The sequence below is a fragment of the Manis javanica genome, chromosome 14 (genome assembly GCF_040802235.1).
Source record: "Manis javanica isolate MJ-LG chromosome 14, MJ_LKY, whole genome shotgun sequence".
NCBI classification, from domain to species: Eukaryota; Metazoa; Chordata; class Mammalia; order Pholidota; family Manidae; genus Manis; species Manis javanica.
The window spans coordinates 42,484,727-42,507,225 of record NC_133169.1 but is presented as its reverse complement, the minus strand read 5'-3'; the positions used below and the strand labels follow the sequence as shown (position 1 = coordinate 42,507,225).

At 34.2% G+C, this 22,499-nt stretch overlaps 1 pseudogene; it reads left to right on the top strand.

Annotated features, from left to right (window-relative positions):
• The window catches only part of LOC140845988 (E3 ubiquitin-protein ligase UBR3-like), a 43,051-nt pseudogene continuing 20,552 nt past the window's right edge, over positions 1-22,499 (top strand).

Genomic DNA, 22,499 nt, shown 5'->3' with positions numbered 1-22,499 from the left:
ATGGAGCTCTTTCCTGATTCACAGCCACAGTGTCTGCCTGAACTGCCAGGGCCAGTTGGTCAAGCATGCAGGGAGCAGCCTCTGTGTTACACCCCTTTATCTGCTCTATTGGGTGCTGCCCTCCTGCTGACCCAGTGTCATGGTTGGGGTAGCAGTTTTGTGAACAGGTGCTCGACGGGAGGAAGGAGTAGGCAGGTTGCTTATGGTGGTATGGGGCCTCGAGGCTGCATTGTTAGACAGGGGGATGGAGCTCTGGAAACTCCTGAAAGTTCCCATCCTGATGGACTGAGTGTGCTGGGATGATTTTGTCTCCATATCCTTCCTCCTTAGCAGCAAACTCTGTGTAATCCTTGCCCCTTTAGCAGCCCTCTTGCTGTTGGGAATCTTTCAATGCATCTGCCTTTGTCTTGTCCTGCAGTGGCTGTTTTTGGGTACTTGTTCTATGTAAGTGACTGGAATCTCAGTCTGCCCAAGTGTTCCACCTGTCCCTGCTTTCCAACCCCTTTAATTTTCAGAGCACCATGCAATGTGGGTTCGTGATCCTAGAGCTGGGCTGGGTATTTAACAGTCCTGGGTTTCTACTCCCTTCCTCCTCCTGCCTATGTGCTGGGTTTGGGGAGAGGGCTTGGGTTCTGCCCGATTATGGCTTTGATACTTTACCCTTTTCCTTGAGGTCTTCTATTTTCCCCAGATGTAATGTCTATTGCTGTTTCCTTCTGGTCACTCTGTCTAGATTAGTTGTATTTGCTGTGTTTTCATGTTATATGTGGTTTTGGAGTTTATTTCTACTTCACTTCTCATGCTGTCATCTTTCCTGCTCTCCTCAAGGGTATTCTTTTTATAACCACTGAATACCATTATCACATCCAAGAAATTTAATAATATCATCTATTTCTATATTTAAATTCTCCCAGTTGTCCTAATAATATTGTTTGTAGCAGATTTTTTTTTTGGTCCAAAAGCCAAGAAAATAATCATGCATTGCATTTGCTTGTCATTTCCTTAGTCCCCTTTAATCTAAAACAGTTTTTACTACCACTTCTTAAAAAAATTCAGGAGTCCAGTTCTGTAGAGTGTCTCATTTTCTGAATTTGTGTGATTATTTTCTTATCATTGGATTCGAGTTAAAAGCCATTACCAATTTTGGTAATGGCATTGTATAGATGATGTTCCTTCCCATTTTGTTATATCAGGAGTCTCATAGTGCCAGTTTGTCCTGTTGTTGGTGATGCCAACCAAGTCTAATTACTTAGTTAAAATGATAGGTAATCTTTATGATGATACTCTATATTTTGACTCTAATAATTTATCCTTGCCCCCTTTTACTTGGAGTCCTTGCCTGAATTAGTGAATATATTATCTGTTATTATCATTATTTTTAATGCTCAAATTTTCTCAGATTTGGCCAATTGAAATTGCTTTAGTGCCCTGAGCACTCCATGTTTAGATACTTCCTTGCTCTTTATTACACACAATTACAGGTCGCTTTGTGCTTTTCTCTAGCCCTGTACTCAGCTTTTTCTCCAAAGATAACTGTTTCCTGTTAGTGAGAAATAATATATTTAGGAAGGAAGTTTATTGATACTGGAGAGTCATAACTTCTAGATTTTTTCAGTGGACAGATTTTGGAAACCATTGTCAGTCACTCCATACATCCATCTATCCATCCATCCATCCATCCGCTCACCCATCCATCTATCCACATAATTCATACTGATATTTTAGTGTTGTTTTTTAAAAATTGGTATATTTGAAGCTTTATTTACAATATAGAAGAAAGCTAGAATACCAGTTTAGGTCTTTAAAAATATTCTAATAGTGGAAAAAATTAAAGTAGCTGAAGGTAAATAACAGCTTTTCTTGGTGAATCAGGTATATGTCTGTTATTTAGTGAGTTCTTATTTCTGTTGTTAATGTAGTTTTGGAGCAGTGCTGTGACAACATGGAGCCAAAAAAGCTGCCTGTCACTGAAAAGGAGCAGATTTACCCTTGGGACACATGTGCAGCTGTTCATGACGTGAGGCTTTCATTATTACAGTGTTATTTTAAGGATGTAAGCACTCTTTTTTTCACATGTATATTTTACTGCAAAATTGATGGTTATTTGATGGTTATTTCTATCCAGAGTGTTGTTCTATATTTTTCTTCTATGAAATGTCATTGTAATTTGGAATCTAGACATTTGTTAAAAAAATACTTAATGTGTGGATTGTAAGGAAATAGAAATTTTTAAAAAGTCAAAGAAATGGATTGTAAACAATAAATAAAAATTTCAGGTTATAGATGTTACACCTTTGTTTTAAATGTTACTTATTATTAGGCATACAAATTCAGTTCAATGGAATGTAAATATTTATAAAAACTTGATATGATACAAATATTTTATAAAGATTTTTGCCTTCTTTTACTTTTATTTAAAGATACACAGTATACTCTCATTATGATACTTCTAAAATGTAAAGTAGGGTCAGATTTAAGTCATGCTTTTCTGGTTTCTTGTTGTGAGCTTGTTTTTTTTTTCAGCTCTTTGCACCTAGGTGCTCTAGCACTCAGGTGTCCTAAACCTCAGAAGATCAACTTTATTTATTTAGTAGCAATAGCATTGTTAACTTCTTTTAAAAATTTCCATACCACTTCTAGTGTTTCCTGAGTAGATTATCAAATGAAGTGTTCTTTCACCTGTTTTTTTTATCTACTGTGTTTTGAATTAAGTAAACATACAATAATAACAAAATGCTTAAAATACAAAGTGCAACATTATTTTTGGTTAGCTAATGAGATTCTTGCTCATAATACACTAGATTAAATATAAGAAACTATTAGTATAGGTGGAAGAAAGATTACTTAATCAGATAACCAGGAATTGGCCTAGTGATGCTAACAGTCAGAGTGGTACGGTTCAGTTGGGTGGACAGAGGAGAAAATATTTGGTGGATTCTTGAGGAGATGATGTCTCTAGTTACAGAGGTGTCATATAGATTATACAGAGTCCCAGATTAGAAAAAGTGGGTTGTCATTCTGATTCTTCCATTTCTTAGCAATATGAGCTTGGCTATATAAACACTCAAAGGCTCAATTTCCTTATCTGTAAAATAGGGCATATACTGGTCTTTGATGCAGTAACCCACCAGGTTAGAAATTTCTTTAGATCACTTTATACATAATAAAGGTCAGTGTAAATGTAAAGTGTTGTTTTTAATATTCAAGGTAGCCCATTTAGGAGGGCTCAGGTTAGGCTTTATAATGTAGTTTGGGTTAGGTAATGAGGATTATGCTTCCATGTATTTTCAGAAGGTTTTAAATGAAATTTTCATTATTTTGAAAAAGGATGCCTTTCATACATTTGTTGCAGGTTGAGTTCATTCTCCTGAATCCTTGTCCCCACTTGCAGTAAGAATTGAAAGGCAGAGACACAGTAGCAAAGCAGAGGGCAAGTTTTATTTGAATATACTCCAAGGGAGGAGTGGGCCAGAGTCAAGGTAGATAAAGGCCTCGATTTGTTAGGTGGGAGGCTTGTCTATTGAATTCTGGTTAGGAGGCAACTGTTTGACTGGCAAGGTGGGATTATTTGATTTATAGGTCCTTGTATACAGTCACCCCTCTCAGAGAGCATTTTTAGTCTATTGTGGTCTGGTTGGGGAGGGGAGGAAGTTATCTCCCTGCAAAGCCTTTGCTGTCTCCACATGGGACCCCCTCCCTGGGCAGAGTTTTTGGGCAGTTTCTTCTTTGAACTTTATCTTCCCCTTTTATGGCTGCTCATGTCTCTTTCTACCTAACATTCCTAACACTTTTTTCTTGATTATTCCTTTGAATTTTTGAAAGCTTATATATATTATTTTATTATTCAGACACTAACAGATATCTTCATTTTAAAGATAATTGTACAGTTTTGCTAAGTTCTGCTTTTGCAGAAATTTACTACAATCTTCATTTAGATTTTAGTTTCCTGCCACAACCCTGGTTTTAATTTTATCATTTGGAATCACTTTAGAGTAAATCAGTAAAAGTGAATCCTAAAGCCAAATAGAAAGAAAAATAACTTGATTCAATCAAAATATGATCCAGACCTAGGAGTAAAATAATTTTGAGGGAAGGAGCGATCTAATAACGGAGAGAAAAAGTAGTATCCTTTTTTGCTTCAAGGATAGTTACTCATTTTTAGAAAAGAATCTTTTTTTGTAAAAAGGCTCTGAACTTGTCTGATTCTCTGTTATATTTCTGCTAGTGATTGTGAGAGTCTATTCTTGTATTAATACTTTTATGTACATTCATAATAGTTATTGTATGTATATATGGTGTGCTTCCTGGACTATGTACCTCTGGACATTTAGGGCCATTTCTCATATTGGATTTATATTCCATTCAGAGACTAGCACATGCTATGTGTGTTATAAATGCTTACTGGATTTCTTCTTGAATTACTCTAGCATAGATTACCAGAGTTTTGTAGCCAGAGATACTGCTCAGAGCAGTACCAAAGGGCCCTGGAAGTGATTATGGAATTACACTGTGTAGATTCTGCTTTCCTCTGATCAAATTTTACAAAGTTGACATGCAGAATTTAGTCATGGAAGACTGTGAATTTATGGTCGACACTAGAAGCATTTTATATGAAAGAGGTGACATAGTAGCAAGGGAACCTGAACTTTAGAGTCAGATAGACTTGGGTTTGAAGTTGGTCTCTATCACTTATAACTGAGTGATCTTGGTAAACTTTTCATTCCTTGTTTGTAAACAAGGATAATACCACAAAGTTTTAATAAATATTGAGGTTGTGAAGATGTAGTGTTAAGCAGTTAGCACAGCGGTAGTTGGGCATATCACTGAAATCTTCCTAAAATATTTGTCTCATGTTAGTGTTTTCATGCTTTTTTTGACCCTAGCAGATTTCAAATAAGAAATGTAAAGCTGCATAGACAAATGACATGCTATTTTCAGTTTTAGATGCTTTAATTAAAAAGATTAATTACATTTTCATAAGACACTGCCAAAGACAACAGCTTGTTTATTAACTGACTACCAACTATTCTAAAATGAACTAATACCAGTATCTGCTTCTACTTCAAGCAGCTCTGAAGCATTAAGCAGAGATGAACAGGGCTCCTGTTGTTTTTCTGATTTTTAACATTAAAAGCTAGCCCACCTGCTGTGAGGATTTGATTTCTGTGGCTGCACATCTTTAAATCAGCTGGGAAGGCATTTTGCACTGTGTAATAATTTCAACTTTCAGATGCTTATGAGGAGTCTTGATTTAATATTGGAACTTTGTTTACTATTGTTTAAAAATGATTTGGTCATCTTACATTACCATATGTTTCTTTTCAACATAAAAATAAAACATAAAGGTTTAATCAGTTTTAAAGGCTCTCAAATCTTTCTTCATATGCGGTCTCATGTCAGACCTTGGGCCTCATGCTTCTCTGGCTTGGCCATGTACGTACTACCGACTCAAGGAGGTGAAGTCAAGTTCAGGCCCAAATGCTGTTTGACAGAGGCTAAAGGAAAATTCGAAGAAAATTATTTTAGGAAGAAAAGTTTAAGCCTGTTTATAGGTTTAAAGGGAAGGAATTAGCAGGGAAGGAGGAGAATAAGGCAATTAACTTTCAAAAGGCTATGTATTTTGCTTACATAAACTTGGTCTCTTTTTTGTGCATATTATATGAAACCCTTGTTAATATTAAGATACTTTTTAGGGTTATTCTTATGAGCACATTTTTACTTTAGAAAGATGTGTGGAGGACACATCATGGAGAGCAGAAATTGGAGTCAAGGAGACCAGTTAAGGAACTTTATTTTAAAGAACTCCCTCCCCCACAACAAATGATACAGACTTGAATGTTATAGTGGGAATGAAGAGAGGTCAAAATCTGTGGCTGGAGAACTAGTACATATAGTTGTATTAGTGTAAGGAGAGGATGTGATTATAGAAAATAACTCTTAGTTTTCTGATTTGGTGACAATAGATTGTAGAGTTTTTAAACCAAAAGGAAAAGAAAGATGCATGGAGAAAATGACACGTTTTTGACGCACTGGTTTTATATTATCTGAGAGACATGAGAGTGGAGATTTCTGGTTGGCAGCTGAGTTTTTTTTTGAGTTCTGGAGAAATCTAGGCTTGGAAGATTTACTGATTAAATCACTCAGGGAAAACAGTTTGAAGGAGAAGGGAACACGACTAAGAATAGAACTTTGAGGAATATAAACATTGAAGGGGCAGGGAAAGAAAGAGTCTTAAAAGGAGGTGAAAACTAAATGGTTAAAGAAATTGGAGAGAAGCCAAGAGAGCAGCACTGCAGAAGCCAGAGGGAAACAGGCAGGTAAAGGAAGCCGTTCGTTTCAGCGGCTGTAGAGAGGTGAGTACCCTGTAGGCCATGCCAAGTGATCAGCAGCAGCATAGTCCACACTGAGTTGTAGTATAACATTGGGAGTTTGTACTTTATGCGGTGGAGAAAGACTAATTCAAATTTTTCTTTCATTATGTACAGAGATATTTGAAGCTAAAACTTCATGTAGTTTCAAGTTTAAAGATACTGGCTTAGGGCTCTCAAGTCAAGTGTTCTGTCACAAAAATACAAAGTTCACAGTAGTATAATAAAAAATCATTCATAGGTTTATGTGGGTATATTTAGGTTTGTTTAAACTTCTTCAAAATTAATTGTATTTTTCTTTTTATTTTTTTTAAGAGTTCTTGTCTCTTTGCAGTATCAGTTGGCTGGGGAGGAGGTGTTTATGTACAGACCTGTGGCCACACATTGCATACCGATTGTCATAAATCTTACATGGAATCTTTGTGGGTATGTAGAGTGAAACATTTCTGGTGGTGTGTATCGTTCTAGATGTTAGATATTTTCACAGCAAATACATCCCATTTCCTCTTGAGTGATTTTTCACTGTTTGAACCATCCAGCCTGAGAGTTCCTTGCCTCTACAACTTCAGGGATTTCATTTTTTTACTTCACTTTAGCAAGTGACTTCCGTAACTATAATTTTAGACTTTGCTACTCTAGCTTTGAAATACTGTTTTAATACCCCACCATATCCTCTTATTATATGATTATTCTTCACATTCTCATTTTCACTGTCAAATGTTTGTTTTGCTTCTGACATGAAGCTCTCTAGTCCTTTAAACCCCTTTGCATTTTTCCTACCATTAGCTCTTCCCTAAACTTACTTTCTTGTAGTATCCCCATCCTGTTCTTAGTGCTAGTCATTCAAACTACCTTCTTTGATTTTAGACCCAGGCAGCTAGTCCTGCTAGTAAAATTATAAAACTTGGTGAACTGGTACCTCTACAAATTTTTACTTTCCTATAACAGTAGTTTAGACTAGGATTCTGGATTGTAGATACTACTTTTCAATTCATTTGCCTGTCTTTGATCAGTTCTCTCTCCTATTTCCTCAGCAGCTATTGCAAACCTTTCCCTCCCTCATCCCAGACTCTTTGCCTAAACCCCAGGAGAGATTGTTGTCTCTCACATACTACCTCAGCTTCTTGCCTTATTATTCTGTTCTTGATAAATGTCCCTGCATCCCAACCAAACCTTTCCTTTTTACTCCTTGAGGCAGTATTCCTTCTCTTCAGGAATAATTTTTCTGCTAATGCTTTACTACTACTTTTTCCCCATCACCTCAGAGGCCTTGATCTATCAGTAGGTAACCTATTTTTCTTCTGTATCTCCATTTTCTGCCTACTCTGTCCCTTCTTTTCAGCTCATAAAGACACTCAAGTCCCTGCTATTCAAAATTCCTTCACTTGACCTTACATTCCCTTGTAGCTGCAGTCTTTCTCCTTCTCTCAGATCATCTTCCTAACAGCATTGTCTACTCTGATCTTACATCCCTAACTCAGAAACAGTGAATTTCTGCTTTTCCCTCCCTATTTCTTACCTCTCACATTCAGTCACTTACCAAATTCTATTGATTCTGTCTCCTAAATTTTACTTGATTATATCATGCCTTTGTTATTCCCACTTAGGCTTTTTGTATATGCCTTCATCTCTCATTTTGACTTTTGCAATTGCTTTCTTACCAGTTTCTTTACTCCAAGTCTAATTTATTCACTACATTAAATCTTTCTAAGATGTAAATCTGATGACATGTCATTGGCTTAAAAATCCTTTGCTGACTTCTTCCTGACATGATAAAAGTTCACTCTTCTCTGAATGACATTCACAGCACTCCATGATCTGGGCTTACCTATTGCTTTACCTTTATCTTCCATCAGCTCAGCATTAATAAGCTAATTAATAGCTCACTAAGCACATTATGCATTTTTCATACCTTTGTATCCAATTTGTTCATTTAACAAATATTTATTCAGTGCCTGCAGTGTTCCAGATACTATGATAGACACTGGGAATACAGCAGTGAAAAGACAGTTTCTTCCTTAAAGTAGTTTAGTATGTATTACATGAGACAGAAATAAACTGTTCCAGTGTATGTGCTGAGTATTATGAAGTGTGCACAGGGTCTTATTAGAACATCTGCAAGTGTTGGAACCTTTGATGAAGTAAGGTGACTGAGTGATGAGAGAGAAGACTGGGGAAGTAAGTAGGGGTCATATTGTAAAGGGCCTTGAGGTCCCTGTAAAGAATTTGGAATTCAGACAGATTATTTACAGAGAGCTTTTAAATACTCTTAAGCAGAAATAAGACGTGTTCAGAAAGGCCATTGTGGCAGTTGTATAGATTGCAGGGGTTGCTGTGGGATTGCAGGAGAGTAAAATGAATGTGGTGATATCATTTAGAAGATAATAGGTGATGGTGGCTCGGGCTTAGTCAAGGCAGTGGAGATAGTGAAGGGGTTAGAGATTTGAAATATATTTAACAGAAGAGTCTTCCGGACTTGGTGAGAGAATGCATGTGGAGCATATGAAGAAAAAATAATTACTGTGAGAGACAATGGTGATCCTTGAAAAACTGTGATTAGGAAAAAGAGTCTCACATTACATAGATCATATTTGCAGTTGTATGGTTGGGAGACTAGTTAGGAGATAACCAGCAAAGGGGGTAGAAAGAAGAAAGTGGATGGAAGGGTGATGGGAGTGATTAATTTGATATTTGAGGAATATGAAGGAGTTGCATGACTTTGTTCTTTCTGGGGTAGGAAATGTAGCTTTATTCAAGTAAAAAGGGGCAAATCTTGGGTAGGTGAAGGGACTTGACAAGTGAAGTGGTTAGAAATGGGAATTAGAGAGTGCTTCAGAAGATGTAAGGAAAGATTGCCAGGCAGTATTCATGGCTTAGTTGAGGATGGAAACAGGTTATAACAAGAAGTTATTTCAATTTCCTCTAACAGCACTCAGTTCGCATGCAGAATTGAAGTCATACATTGGATTAATGCTGTGTGAAGGTTTAGTTAGATACATGTGATAAAAGGACATATGGATGGGGAATGAGAAGCATTGAAGAGAGTTTTTGAAATGATAGATCATGGTGTGTAGGCAGGATGGGAAAGTCCTGATAAACTGGGGAAAAAGGAGGGACTAAAGGCGATAGGGGGAGTTGGCAATCAGAATTTAAGATGTTTGAATTTTGCATTTCCAGAAATGGACAATTTGGGGTCATTGCAGGACAAGGGGATGTTCATGGTAATAGGTTCTGGAGTAGGAGGCCAAAGCTATAGAATTTGGTGAGGTCAAAGAGCTCACCAACTAAGATACAAGACTGATTGACCACATACAGACATACATACATGCACAGGAGGATGGCAGGTCTTGGAGTGAAGAGGAAAACTGATCTAGGCACCAAAGTCTTCAGCGATTGAGGGCAATGGATTTCAGTGAAAATGAAGGAAAATTGTGCTATCATTAAATAAAATGAGCCGCAAAGACAGAAGAATGCAAGAGTAATAATCTCGAGCCTGCACTGGAGATGAGAAGGACACTGAGGTGTGACAGATGTAGGGGAGTGAGTAATGCCTAGTTGAGAGGGCTTGTGGGGAGGCCTCAGGGAACAACCTCATGTCAATCAAGGCAAAGAGGAGGATCTAGTTTTCTTTAAAATTAAGGCCCTACGGAAGCTTAACACAGAATGTCCTTCAGTGACCAGGATCTTTGCCCCAACCTTCTAAAAACACTCTTCTTGTGTATTTTTAAAACTTAGCTCACAAGTCTCCTTCTCTGGGAAGCTTTCTCTGTTGTATTTATTACACTCTTATTAAAATATTTTTGTTTCTGCTTGCTTTTAATTGGTTGATACTTTAAGTGAAGATGTGTCTTCCTTTTTTACATCATCACTGCATTTGACACATGATAGGAGCTTAGTAAATGTTTGTAAAAGTGGATTTAAAAAGACATGGTGTCACATTTTTAAAGATTTGGAAAAATGTCAAAAGGTAAAAAAAAAGTAGAATTCAGTTCTTTTTAGTCAAAGTTTTTGAGATCCAAAATATAGTCAAATGAGCACCTAGTTAAGAGTTGGGAAACCTAAGTTCATTCTGATGTCATTAACTACCTTTGTAACCATAGGCAGTTAATTCATTTTCTTTTCTTTGTATCAGTTTCTCTCATTATTTTTGTCTTGTTAGTAGTAATGATCATATTGTAAGATTCATACATATACATCAGTGTATTAAATACAACTTTTGAGATAAAGCATTTGGCCAGTGGCAAAATAAGAGACAGACTACCTGGGAAAGATTAATATAGTAGTTAGGACTACACAATAGCAATATTCTTAAATTGCAAAGTAGACCTGGGGTGGTGTCAGTAAAAGAAAGGAACAGATGTAGCAGGCAGAATTCCTCCTACCCTAAGTTGTCTGTTTAGTCAGCATATATTGCTGTCTCTTATGAGCAAGAGTTTCCTCCTAAGTGTGTGCACATTATATATCTGTTTCAAAAATTATTTTTCTTCCTCTTCCTATCAGAAGCATCTGAAGTAGAAGTATTAAATTAATTCACCTCCTATCACACTTATGTTCTGAGTAATTTAACTAAATCTTCCCCCTATCAATTAAACCTAAACCCACTGCATAAAATTCAGTCAGTTTTGTTCAGCAATTAGACACCTTAAATGACACAGCACATTGCTTAGCCTTAATTTACTCTCAAAAACTGCCTATCCTATATCAAAGAATATGGGTCCTGGGAGAATCTTCCCAGTAGTGATTACAGACTGTGAAAACAGGGGCATGTAGTAAGAGGAAAGAGATCCACTTTAATGTGGCCTACTTTTTGAGTTATTCTTTATTTAAAATCCACATTTCAGATTGATTGCATGATGATTTGAATGTCTTATCCTGAATGAAGAGCAACTAAATAAGAGACTTTGTGTTTTTATGACATATATTAGATGTATCTTTTTTTTGTGTGATTCATTTTACTTACTATAAAAGGTAGTGGTGTCAATTTTGTTTCTGGAATGGTGTTCATCTTACATATGTATGTTTATTTCCTTTTTTAGAATGACCAGGTTCTGCAGGGCTTCTCAGTGGACAAAGGAGAATTCACGTGTCCTCTCTGTAGGCAGTTTGCTGACAGTGTCCTTCCTTGTTATCCTGGAGGCAATGTGGAAAATAACCTCTGGCAATGTCCTAGTAACAAATACATCCAAGATCTCATAAAGGAAGTGGAGGAGCTGCAGGGACGGCCGGGAGCCTTCCCAGTAAGCATCAGTGTGAGGCCGAAATATCCTGGTTGACTCAGCTCTGCTTTTCAGCTTTCATTTTTGTTCTGTTTCTAAATTACTGCAGAACTTTGTACATTTAGTAGCAATTGCTGTTAGAGGCTTTTCTCTTCTGTTTGTGGTTATTAAAAACGAAAATAAGAGTAACAAAACAAATTATAGAACCAAAGGCATTAGAACTAAGGGATATACTTTTCCATAGTTTGAATTGTTATAGTTTTAATATGTATCTTCCAGATCATAAAATCCTATCAGCTTAGATATGGTTACACTCTTTTAAGATGTTGAAATATTTAACAACAAAGCCAAACAAATTACATATATGTATCTTGCAATGTAAAGCACAATCTAAATACATAAAAATATACCAATTAGGCACATTAGATTAAGATGATATATTTCCACACACATGCATACTTTATGTGTGGGCAATTATAGATTTACACATGTATGAGTGCATATCTTTGTATTGCAGAAATAATTGTATACTTGATTGAACCATTCACCATAAGTCAGTCAATTTTACTGTGGGATTTGGTGTAAGTGAACTCCTCTTTAATCTCATCCCATAAGATTTGTTTATTTGATTTAAATTCTAATATATTTCACCTTCATTATAGATCTATGATATGGTCCCTGAGAGAAGTGACAGCTGTGCCTGTTCTATGGAGTAAATTTATGAAAGCTATGAATATTTGACTTTTGAAACAAATTCATCATTGAAATCTGCTCAGTAAGCTTTCTCTCCTGGCAGTTCCTTTTATCAGTTGATGACTGTTCTTAGAGTGTGTGTGATTTTTTTCTTCATAAACTGAAATTTTTGTGCTAATAATAGGCTTAAAGTAAGGGATATTGATATTAGTCTTTGAAAAATGAATTCAAATGACTGGTTTTTTATAAATATGGAAACTGTTCTAAAATATATTTTTAAAGACATCCACTTATTTGTTTAGGATATAAATTTATGTGGTTAATTCATGGTTGGATTATAGTGTTACCAATCACAATGTAGAATTATAATGAAAGATCTCTAAAATAAGAGAAAATGTTTCTTGATCTGTTTTACCTTTGTGCACTAAATATAGTAGACAGCTAATGTACATGTGACTTTTTAATTTCCTAGTGTGTTCATATGATAAACATTGAACTGTTAAACTATTAGAGAAAACCAATATAAATAAACTTTACATGTATGTTTGCAGTTTTTGCAGTCAGAAACCAACTTAAGTAAAGAAATGGAATCTGTAATGAAAGACATCAGAAATACCACTCAGAAGAAATACAGAGACTATAGCAAGACCCCAGGCTCACCAGACAATGATTTTCTCTCTATGTATTCTGTTGCTAGGTAGGTAATAATAGTATACACTTCTGTATTATGTTATTAGAAGTAATTGATTTTATTATTGTCATTCATATTTATTTGAAGAAAGGATGCCTTTTTTTAATGTTGGTTGACATTATGGCTACTTTTAAAACCTCCTAAAAGTATGAAAGTGTAGTCTTCCTTCATTTTCTGAAGTTTTTATTTTAATGAACTATTGGGTTAAACTTTATTAAACATTATAAGATATGTGGGAAAAAATATATTAGTAGCATTTGGGGACAGATACCTACCTCAACGCATGTGAACATTATATATACAGTGTGTTGTTAAGAAATCCCTATTGAAGTACTGCCCAAAAGTGGTAATACTGAGAATTAAAACATTGTAATATGTAAACCTCTTTAATTTATTTTTAAAATAAGAAAATAAGATCTTACTTTTTTCCATTTAAGCTAGTGAAAGATCTAGTAATATCCAAAAATACTACAGGTAGTTTAGAAAATCAGGTAAGGGAGAAAAGCAAGAGAACTGGCATGTTCTAAGCCTCTGTTAGTGGCCAGCAGCAGGCTCAAGAAAACAGAGGTGAGTACTTTTCATTTTTCAGATCCAGTAGGATTAGTCTGATTGACTGAATATGTGTTCAGTACCTAAGAAACAGTTCCAAATAGGAATTTTAGAAACCTTAATTGAATGAGAACCATAAAAAAATGAAATCGGGGCAAGTAGGCACAATTAAGAATTTAAAAACACATTCTGCCAGCATATGTGTTGTAGACCCCTGGATATCTCTAGAAACATACTTTATGTTTTGCCCAAGTACTATTTATTACATACTAGGTAAAATGTAGAGAGATAATGTGATTTGAAGTCATGCAGCAAATTACTGGCAGAATAGAACTGGAATTCAAATCTTGAATAAAGGTCTAGTTTTCTTTCAATTACTGTTCTTTCTCCTCTCCTGTTTTCAGCTTTTTATAGGTCACATGCAATTCATCATGGCCATTCTCTGCCTTATTCCCAGAACAGAGGGTAACAAAAGAGTAGATGAACTATATATATGTAGTCTTTAGAACCCAGGAAAAATGGAATCAGACTTAGTGAAATTGCAGCAAGAAAGTTACAGCTCAGCATAAGGAAACATTAACTTTTTGTCTAAGAATGTGAATGTTGGATACAGATTGATGTAAAAGGATCTAATGGATGGGAAAATAACTTTCCAGTCTGCCATTCCTGGACTATTGTTTTTATTGTAAATAAATAAGAACAATATTTGGGGAAACATGTACTGGTTAATTTAACATTTTGTTTCCGGAGAGTTACCAGTTGCATACTTGGAACAAAATATACCTCATGTGAAAACTAAATTGAATATAATTTAATTTTGCCAAGGTTTCAAGTTGTACAAAATTTATGTACAGTATTATGGTAATGTTATAGAAGATTTTAAGATGACTGAAGACTATCTCTTGTTATGCTATACAAGTTACATGCACACACATTTATGTTGCTTATGTATTTATGCCTTTAATTTTATTAAGATGGACCTTTTATTAAGATTGACCTTATAAGAAAATCCTGGTTGAGTGGAAATGATCTGTGCATGGAATTTTTCTATAGCATGATATATCAAATAATTTGATTTAAATTTAGTTTAGTGGAAGTTCCTGTTTCTTGGTTTAAATATATATTTTATAGAAGAAAGCGTGTTGTGGTAATGGGAGACTTTGATTCAGCATGTTTCAGTTTTTCTTTTATAGAAAAGCAGGGACAGATATCAAATGTCATTTACTATGGGTGTATGTAGAGAAACAAAATGTGTTCTCCCCTCTCCCATTCTTCTCTGATCCCTAATGATAAAGTCTAAAGCAGCAACACAATGAGTCTAAAAGAGAAAGTTTAAACCCTTAAAAACCTCATTATCCTTTGGTTAAAATTAAAATTACCCAGACCATTCATTGCAAGGTTCTCACAGTGAGATTGTGTGCCTTCTCTTAAGTTTTCCTTATTCATTAAAAAGAAAACAAAAAGCAAATTGACTGAGGAGTTAAGAAAAACATGAATTGAAAGAAAAAAGTATGTGTATCCTATTTGAATAGGATGTAGTTTTTTCAAGCTAGGTAACCAGGTCTTTATTTTATGCCTAGCATATAACCTTATTTCATAAAATATTATGATCACAGATCATGATTATATAAAATATTCTGAAATGAACTTAATTTTAACTATTTAACTTTTGAACTAAATATGACTCTTAAAAATGTACTTCATTAGATGTGTGTGTGTTTGTATTTGACATTAGTAATTTGAATGGAATACAACCCTAGTTTCCCAGAACTGAATACTCCAAACTGAATAAATAATTTTGTTTGCTCTTTCAGAGCTAAATTCTTTGATGTTTAGAAACCAAATATTTCTATTGGGTAACTAGCCTGTAAAACTGTTTTCTTCAGTGATTGTTTTAAACTAGCCTGTAAAGCTGCTTTCTTCAGTGATTGTTTTAGAGCTGTTTTATTTTTTTGTAGGACAATATGTATCTCTATCTCATTTTATTTGTATGCTTAAGCCTTGAAAGATTTTCTGAGGGTAGCAGAGAAGAATTTGTTGGAATGATATCTTTCTGTGGTATAAAAATTAATTAAAATCACTCTGTTCAAGTTTTAACATATTTCTAAAAAACCTTCTGTTGCAAATATGTGTCATTCAGATGGATTATGGAAAGTTAATTTTAGAGTAGAAAGCTTTACTTCCTTCAATGCCAATTTAGTTTTTCATTATTGAAACAAAGAATGACACTGATTTTTCCAAGAGTTTTGTATGAAAGTTACATATAGCCTAGAGGTATTGGTGACTAGCACTTGGCCTTCATATAGTCAGAAACATGGAAATGGAAAGAAAATAAAACGTAAGTAGCTGAGATGTAGATAGGGAAACATCTTTAAATCACAGTGGGTAAACCAGTCAGTAGAATGAATGGACCTTGTTTTATACATTAGTTGAATTGTAAGTTTAAACTAAACTATACGTGAAATAAAAGGAATGCTAGCTAGAATATCAAATTACGAATCATTTTTAAAACTAAAATATTATTTTGTAGAAACAAATAATCTCCCCCTGCTCCCCACCCCTCTTTCTTGTTGGTTCACTGCTGGGTTTAAGGGAATGGAAGGAAGGACCATCAAAAGAAAAAATGAACTGGGGACTAATGAGAATCTTATCATTGGTTACATATAAAAACAAAGAGGTTGTTGTCAGTTCATAAGAATTGTTTGAACAATTTGCTAGTTACCATCAGGGATTTAGAAGCTGTTACCTGAAATTGTCTCTGCTCTCTGGGAATTTATATTTGGTTGGACAGACAAAACTAATAAACACCAATCTGTGTACAATGGAATACAGTTTGTTAAAAAAACTATATCATATTGAAAAAGTGCTGAAGAGCTTCAGAAGCAAAAATGAGCAAATTGAAATATAAAATATGTGGAAGTGCTTCTTTCCTGTCCTAAGAAGAAGGGATTAGTTCTTGCTAACTCCTGAAGGAGTTAGCTTGAGCTGAGTCTTGTATGGATGAAGATATTTTTTTCTCTGGAAACCAGTAACTTGTTCAGACAGTAGGTGGTAAGCTCAGGCCTTGAATCTATACTATACCAGTATGTGTTTGAGTGTCTCTGTGTGTGTGTACGTATATATACCCATTTCTTTTTCAAATTATAGCTCTAAAAATAGAAGTTAGTGCTGATATGGGGTAGAAGGGAAAAGCAGACCCTGGTCATGTAAATAGAAGCTGGGACATGGAGGAGTTTTTGTCTGGGATTTCTAGGTGGCCACTATGTGAATCTGGAAGCAGTCTGTCTCATCATTCTTTCCAATGTAGAGATTTTCTCTTTTTTTCCCTTCCAAACTAACTTGAAGGTATTTGTGTTAGAAAATACAGAAAGTAGAGTCTGTTGAGAACAAAAAGGCCCAGAAAACTCCTGCTCCCAGGGCATCTTATTTTTACAGCATCCCATTCAGGGGGACAGGAGCTGAAGACTGTGTTGGGATTTTCAGCAGTGACTGAAAATCAGACGTGGGGCATGTGCTGCAGTTGTGTTTCTTTCCTCCAGGAAGTGTCAAGGGAACTATTTTGATTAAATGAAATATGGGCAGGCTGATGGGTAGGGCCTCTGACATAGAGAGTTTTACCCTTTGGATAGGTAGTTTTTGTGTTTTTAACTCACATGAAAAGTTGTGTTGGAGATCTTCCACCCATAATCAGAAATAATTACATTTAGTAGTTTTCTTTCTGTTATTTTTTCAAATAAAATTCTTGGTAACATGTTTGTCATCCTTTAAAATATCTTACTTGATGATTGAATAAACAGAATTGTGCTTGTATTTATATTTTAATGAATATTTTTCAAAGTATGTTGAAATAAAGATTGGCATTCTGGTTCTGACATTCATTTATAGTAATTGATCATGTTTCTGTAGCTCTTTTAAAAGTACAATCTAGGAAATCTTAGTTTTTATAAGAGAATGTAGCCATTAATTTTTTTCTACAGATTAGGCAACAGAAGATTTGTGAAAACAAAATGTATTGATCTCATTTATGTTCCCCTTGATGAAGGAACACATGCTGGTCTCCGCCCGCTTTCTGTCCACTGATATGAAATCCTTGTCCCTGCTTCCTTGCTGGTAGGTTTTTAGAAGTTCAGAGAGCAATGCAAATCGCCTGAAGGGTGGAAAGTTCCCTAGTCACTCAGATGCCCTTATCGGCAGCAACCAGATGGAGCTCTGAGCAGGAAGATTATCAATATTAAATTGTCCCCCCCACCCAGTAGAGAGCATTAAAGCGTTCCTTCAGAAATGGGTGGCAAACATACAGACTTAGGAATATTATTTTTAACAGTTTGTATTTGTAAGTAAATACATGAAAATAACATTTCAGACATTGTGTGTTCAAAATAAAATGAAAACAGTTCAAAATGTTTTGTTTTAAATCAAATAAGGTATCTTTCTTGAATTCACTTGCCAAGTGTAAGCTTGAAACTTTGCCCTTTTTTGTGGTTAAGATGGGGGAAGTCTAACCACTAGTGTTAAATGCATATCTTCGATATAAACTAGCTTATTCATCTTTAATTGTGGCAACTAAATGTGTGTTTTTATTAATTGAAGTAAAAATACAACTTATGTTTCTGAATTTTCATTTATTTTGGCAAAATTGGCTATTTTACTGTTACTGTTTTTGTATAAATTTGTGAATTCTGCATCAATTTGATTTTTGAAATGTCAATTTAACAATTATTTCTATCCTGTAAGCTAATGATCATTAAGTACTATAAATTCAGATCTGTATGAACAGTACTGATGTTTAGCAGTGTTAATAGTTATACAATATATTTTAATTAAACTGTAATATTAGAAGTCCATGAAAGAGACTGCCGTTGATTAAATGTGTTGCTCATAGCTGCTTTAGTGTTAGTGATTTTGTTTCTTAATACTGATTTCTAGACACCATCTAAGCTCCAACGAGTGACAACCATTTCTCTGCTAGGAAAATTGGTATGCCTGCCTTTGTGTCTTATATGACAGAAACGACCTAATTAGTGGCTAACAGTTGGAGTGCAAATGCTTTCAACAGATTCATATGCAGGTTTATGAAATGTGTTACAGTTTTTTTCTTAAGGCCTACATTCTAGTATTTGCCAACAGTTGAGGTTTTGCAACAATTACACCATAACGTGTGCAGTTATGCAGGTGGAAATATGAACATGTAAGTAAGGATAGATGAACTGTTTCCCTTTTTAGTTCTAATACATAAAATATGATTATTACTGATATGCATATACTATACTTCAGCAAATAATAAAGTTGAAGAACTTTACTATTTGGGTTGATTCAGACATATTAATAAAATAAATTTTGAAATATTGCTTCAGCCTAATGACTAAGATATATTTTAATGTTTTACTTACAGAACCAGTTTGAAACTTGAATTAATTCATTGAGGAGGCAATTTGTGCTCAGGTGGGTGGTGCAAGCACAGATGGCAAAAGGTCTTGTTTAAGTAAGTATTAAAGAGAGCTACCTTTTTAAAATGTCTAATTATATCATTTTTGAAGTATATACAGGCAAAGTGGGTTTTTTTTGGTATATTTTCAAGTTACCTTTATGTTATAATCAGTTTTACTAGTGATTCTATGCTTTAAATGGTTAATCTTGTACTTAAAAGAGTCATATGAATATTTAGCTCTTTCTATACTATGATTACTCAGTAAATTGATGTCATACTAACTAATCAGATTTACGGTGGTTCAAAATAAAAAATAATGTAGTATTCTCAGCTGTAATTGTCCTCAAACTTAAGTTCTTTTGAAGAATTTTTAAATTGTGTGGATTTAAGAATATCTTTTTATAAAGACAATTTCTGTTCCCTAAAAATTCCTGTAGATATAGCTGCTGTTAATTAATGAAAGTGTACTGAATTTTGATGTGCACATTAAAATATATTAAAATTGTGGATGTTTACTTTTGTTTATGAATATATATTATAAAATGAGCATGATGATTCAATACTTTTTGTAAGGGTAAATTTGAGAGAAATGTCATTTAGAACTTGAAGTAGATTTTTCATGAGTATGGTTTTGATAATATCACTATTTAGTCATTGTTTAGAGAATTAGTGTGAATACTAGGAGTAATATTATTCAATGTCCTATACATCTAATTACTGGTCCCAAATCACTGACATTAAAATATTACCTAATGTGATTGGTATAGGAAATAAAAATTATTTAAATCAAATAATGTATTCTTTCTAAAAATTGAATATGTTTTCTTAAGTATTAAATTATTAGTTATTAAATTTTACTAATACTTTTTTTAATTAGTATATTTTTAGAAGATATATCTTTTAAATTTTGGAATGATTTCAAAGCAAAAGACTGATCAAAAATATCTTGCGTTTTCTAACATAAAGATACAGACTTCTGTGTGATTTCGACTGAGTTACTTTAAAATATTTGATAAATTGTATTAGATTTTGATATTTTATTTGGGGTCTCACTTGATACCTACAAGTTTAAGGTTTTGGAAGTTATTTTTTACTGAGTATTCAGTATTATTGATCCTTTGATGTATACACTTAAACTGCTTAATCAGTGATTTAGTATTATTTTTTAAATAAAGGGGAAGGTGCTGACTGCTAAGGGCTTTAGCTTCAAAGTCTGTTTGAATTAGCTGAAACTGTCATTGCACTTACATAAATTATTCTTTCTTGTTGATTTATTCATACTTGATATTTTTCATTGGATAATATTCTAGAAAATGTTACATTAGGAAGCATTTAGTAAGGGAATTTCAGTTTTATGTTCACTCTTTCATATCTATTTTCTCTGAAGTATTCAAATTTATTCAGAGGCTTGTAAATTATTAATTTATTCAGAATCCTAAAGTAGTAGTAAAATTCTAGCAGCAGCCACTGCAGTCATCATCCTCAATTTTTAATTTAAATTATTAAATTGATAGTTATTTTCAGATTTCTTTTTTTTATTTTCCCCTTAGGTAATAAGAGATTACAGTGTACCAATATAGAAAAAGTAGTGATGAAGCACATTCTAAATATAAGTTAATACTATTTTTAGTTTTCTTTTCTTATTAACTAATACTAGTACTTTTTTTCCCCCAACTTTGCTGAGGTAAAATGGACAAAGAAAAGTTTATGTGTTTAGGTTTCACAACATAATGTTTTCTTTCATTTTCATCTGATTTATTGTTCAATAGCTCATGTGTTATTTATCCTAATACTTATAAAAGCAATCATGTATGTAGAATATATTGTATAAAATCGACTATTTTTTTGCAAGTGTATAAACTTAAGCACTTGTTTTTCACTCATGCTTAACTCAAACCTCATTTACGTTGAACACCAGAACTTAAATGGATGGTGTTTCATAGGATGCTAGGTCAAATATCTCATTTTTTTCATCTTCCAGTAGAATTTTAATTGTATTATTAAACAAAAATTTCTGTCTTTTCTCTAGAGATTGCTCATATGTCAGTATTATCCTCTTCCCATTCATTGCTCTCCATTACTTTTTGTTGAATATCTCATTTTAAAAGTGTCTTTTTAAAATTTCGTAATATTTTGAGAAAAGACCGAAAATGGTCCACTAATTAAACAAATGAAAGGGAACTTAGATTTTTTGAATACTCCACAACTTCTTGATGAAATTGAAGATTAGTTTAGTCAAGGAAAGATTTAATAAATTTTGTCTGGAATGGCTTCAGAGGCCTGACAGGTAATTAATAGATGTACCCACACATCCACAGGGATGGGGTGGAGAAGGGTCAGAGGTGGACAGGAGATCAAGGATTGTTCTTTCTACACAATAAAAGCAGAAAATATAATAGCTAAATTCATACTGAGAAATCAAATAATATTATAGTGGAACAATACCCTTCAACACATTTATATTCAAATATATTTTTTTACTTTTTATGGTAAAATGATCACTATCCAATCATAATAAAAGTTCATTCCTAAATATGGGTCTGAAAAATTTTCCACATTAAAAAAATGAGCAAAATTTATTTACATAGCAGAATACTATGGTATTTTAATAATACCTTACATTTGTATTCTTAAAGTTGTAAAGAACTTTCACATAAATTATTTATTCTTTAGAATGACCATGTGAACAGGTGCTAATCTCTTTTTTGTAGAAAAGGAACCTGAAGTTCAGAGTGATGCCTTGCCAAGTCATACAGCTAGAAAATGTCAAGCTCATACTTCACCCCAGCTCTTCTGACTCTAAATTCAGTTTTTTAAGACATATTCCTTCCCCTTAAGTGTTCCAAAGGATTCAGAACCTTTAGGGCCTTAGCCAACGGGCTTGGTCAAGGACTGAGCTACACTGTTGATATGGCATCTTTCCAGGCTCTGCCATGCTAACCCTTCTATTACTTTCTCTGTTTTCTCTTACCAACCTTTCTCTGTGGATCCTCTTTTTGTGTTGGGCCACTCCTTCAGCTATTTTCTCAAGTCCTGATTCCTTATTCCTTGAATGCCAGTTTGCTCTTCCTTATTTTTCACCAGTTTGCTGACTGGTTCTTCCTTGCTTCTGCTGTGCACCATCTGTGTCAGTTCCGACATATAGCTCTGCTACTGAGTCCTGCTTCAGAGGCCTAGACCTCCTGCTTATCCACTAGAAGATAAGATTTAAGGACCTTGGGTTCAGCAGATAATGCTGGTTATAGATCATTTATTATAAGGTAGAAATTGTTAAGTTCTAAAGAGGGATATGCATAAAGTTCTAGGAAATTAGGAGGTTTAGGATCATAACTAGCTGGTAAAATGAGTGAAGATTATGGTAGACATGGGATATGAACAAGACTTTGAAATATAAGTGAATTTAGAGTTTTTGTTAAATATTCGTGTAAATGCTGGTAAGTACTACCAACTTGGTGAGCAACTGATACAGGACAAAGTGATGGAAAAACTGAAGGCAAAATTTTTATTAAGAATAAAGTCTTATGGAGATTAAACAAGATGGCTGTGTGAGAAGT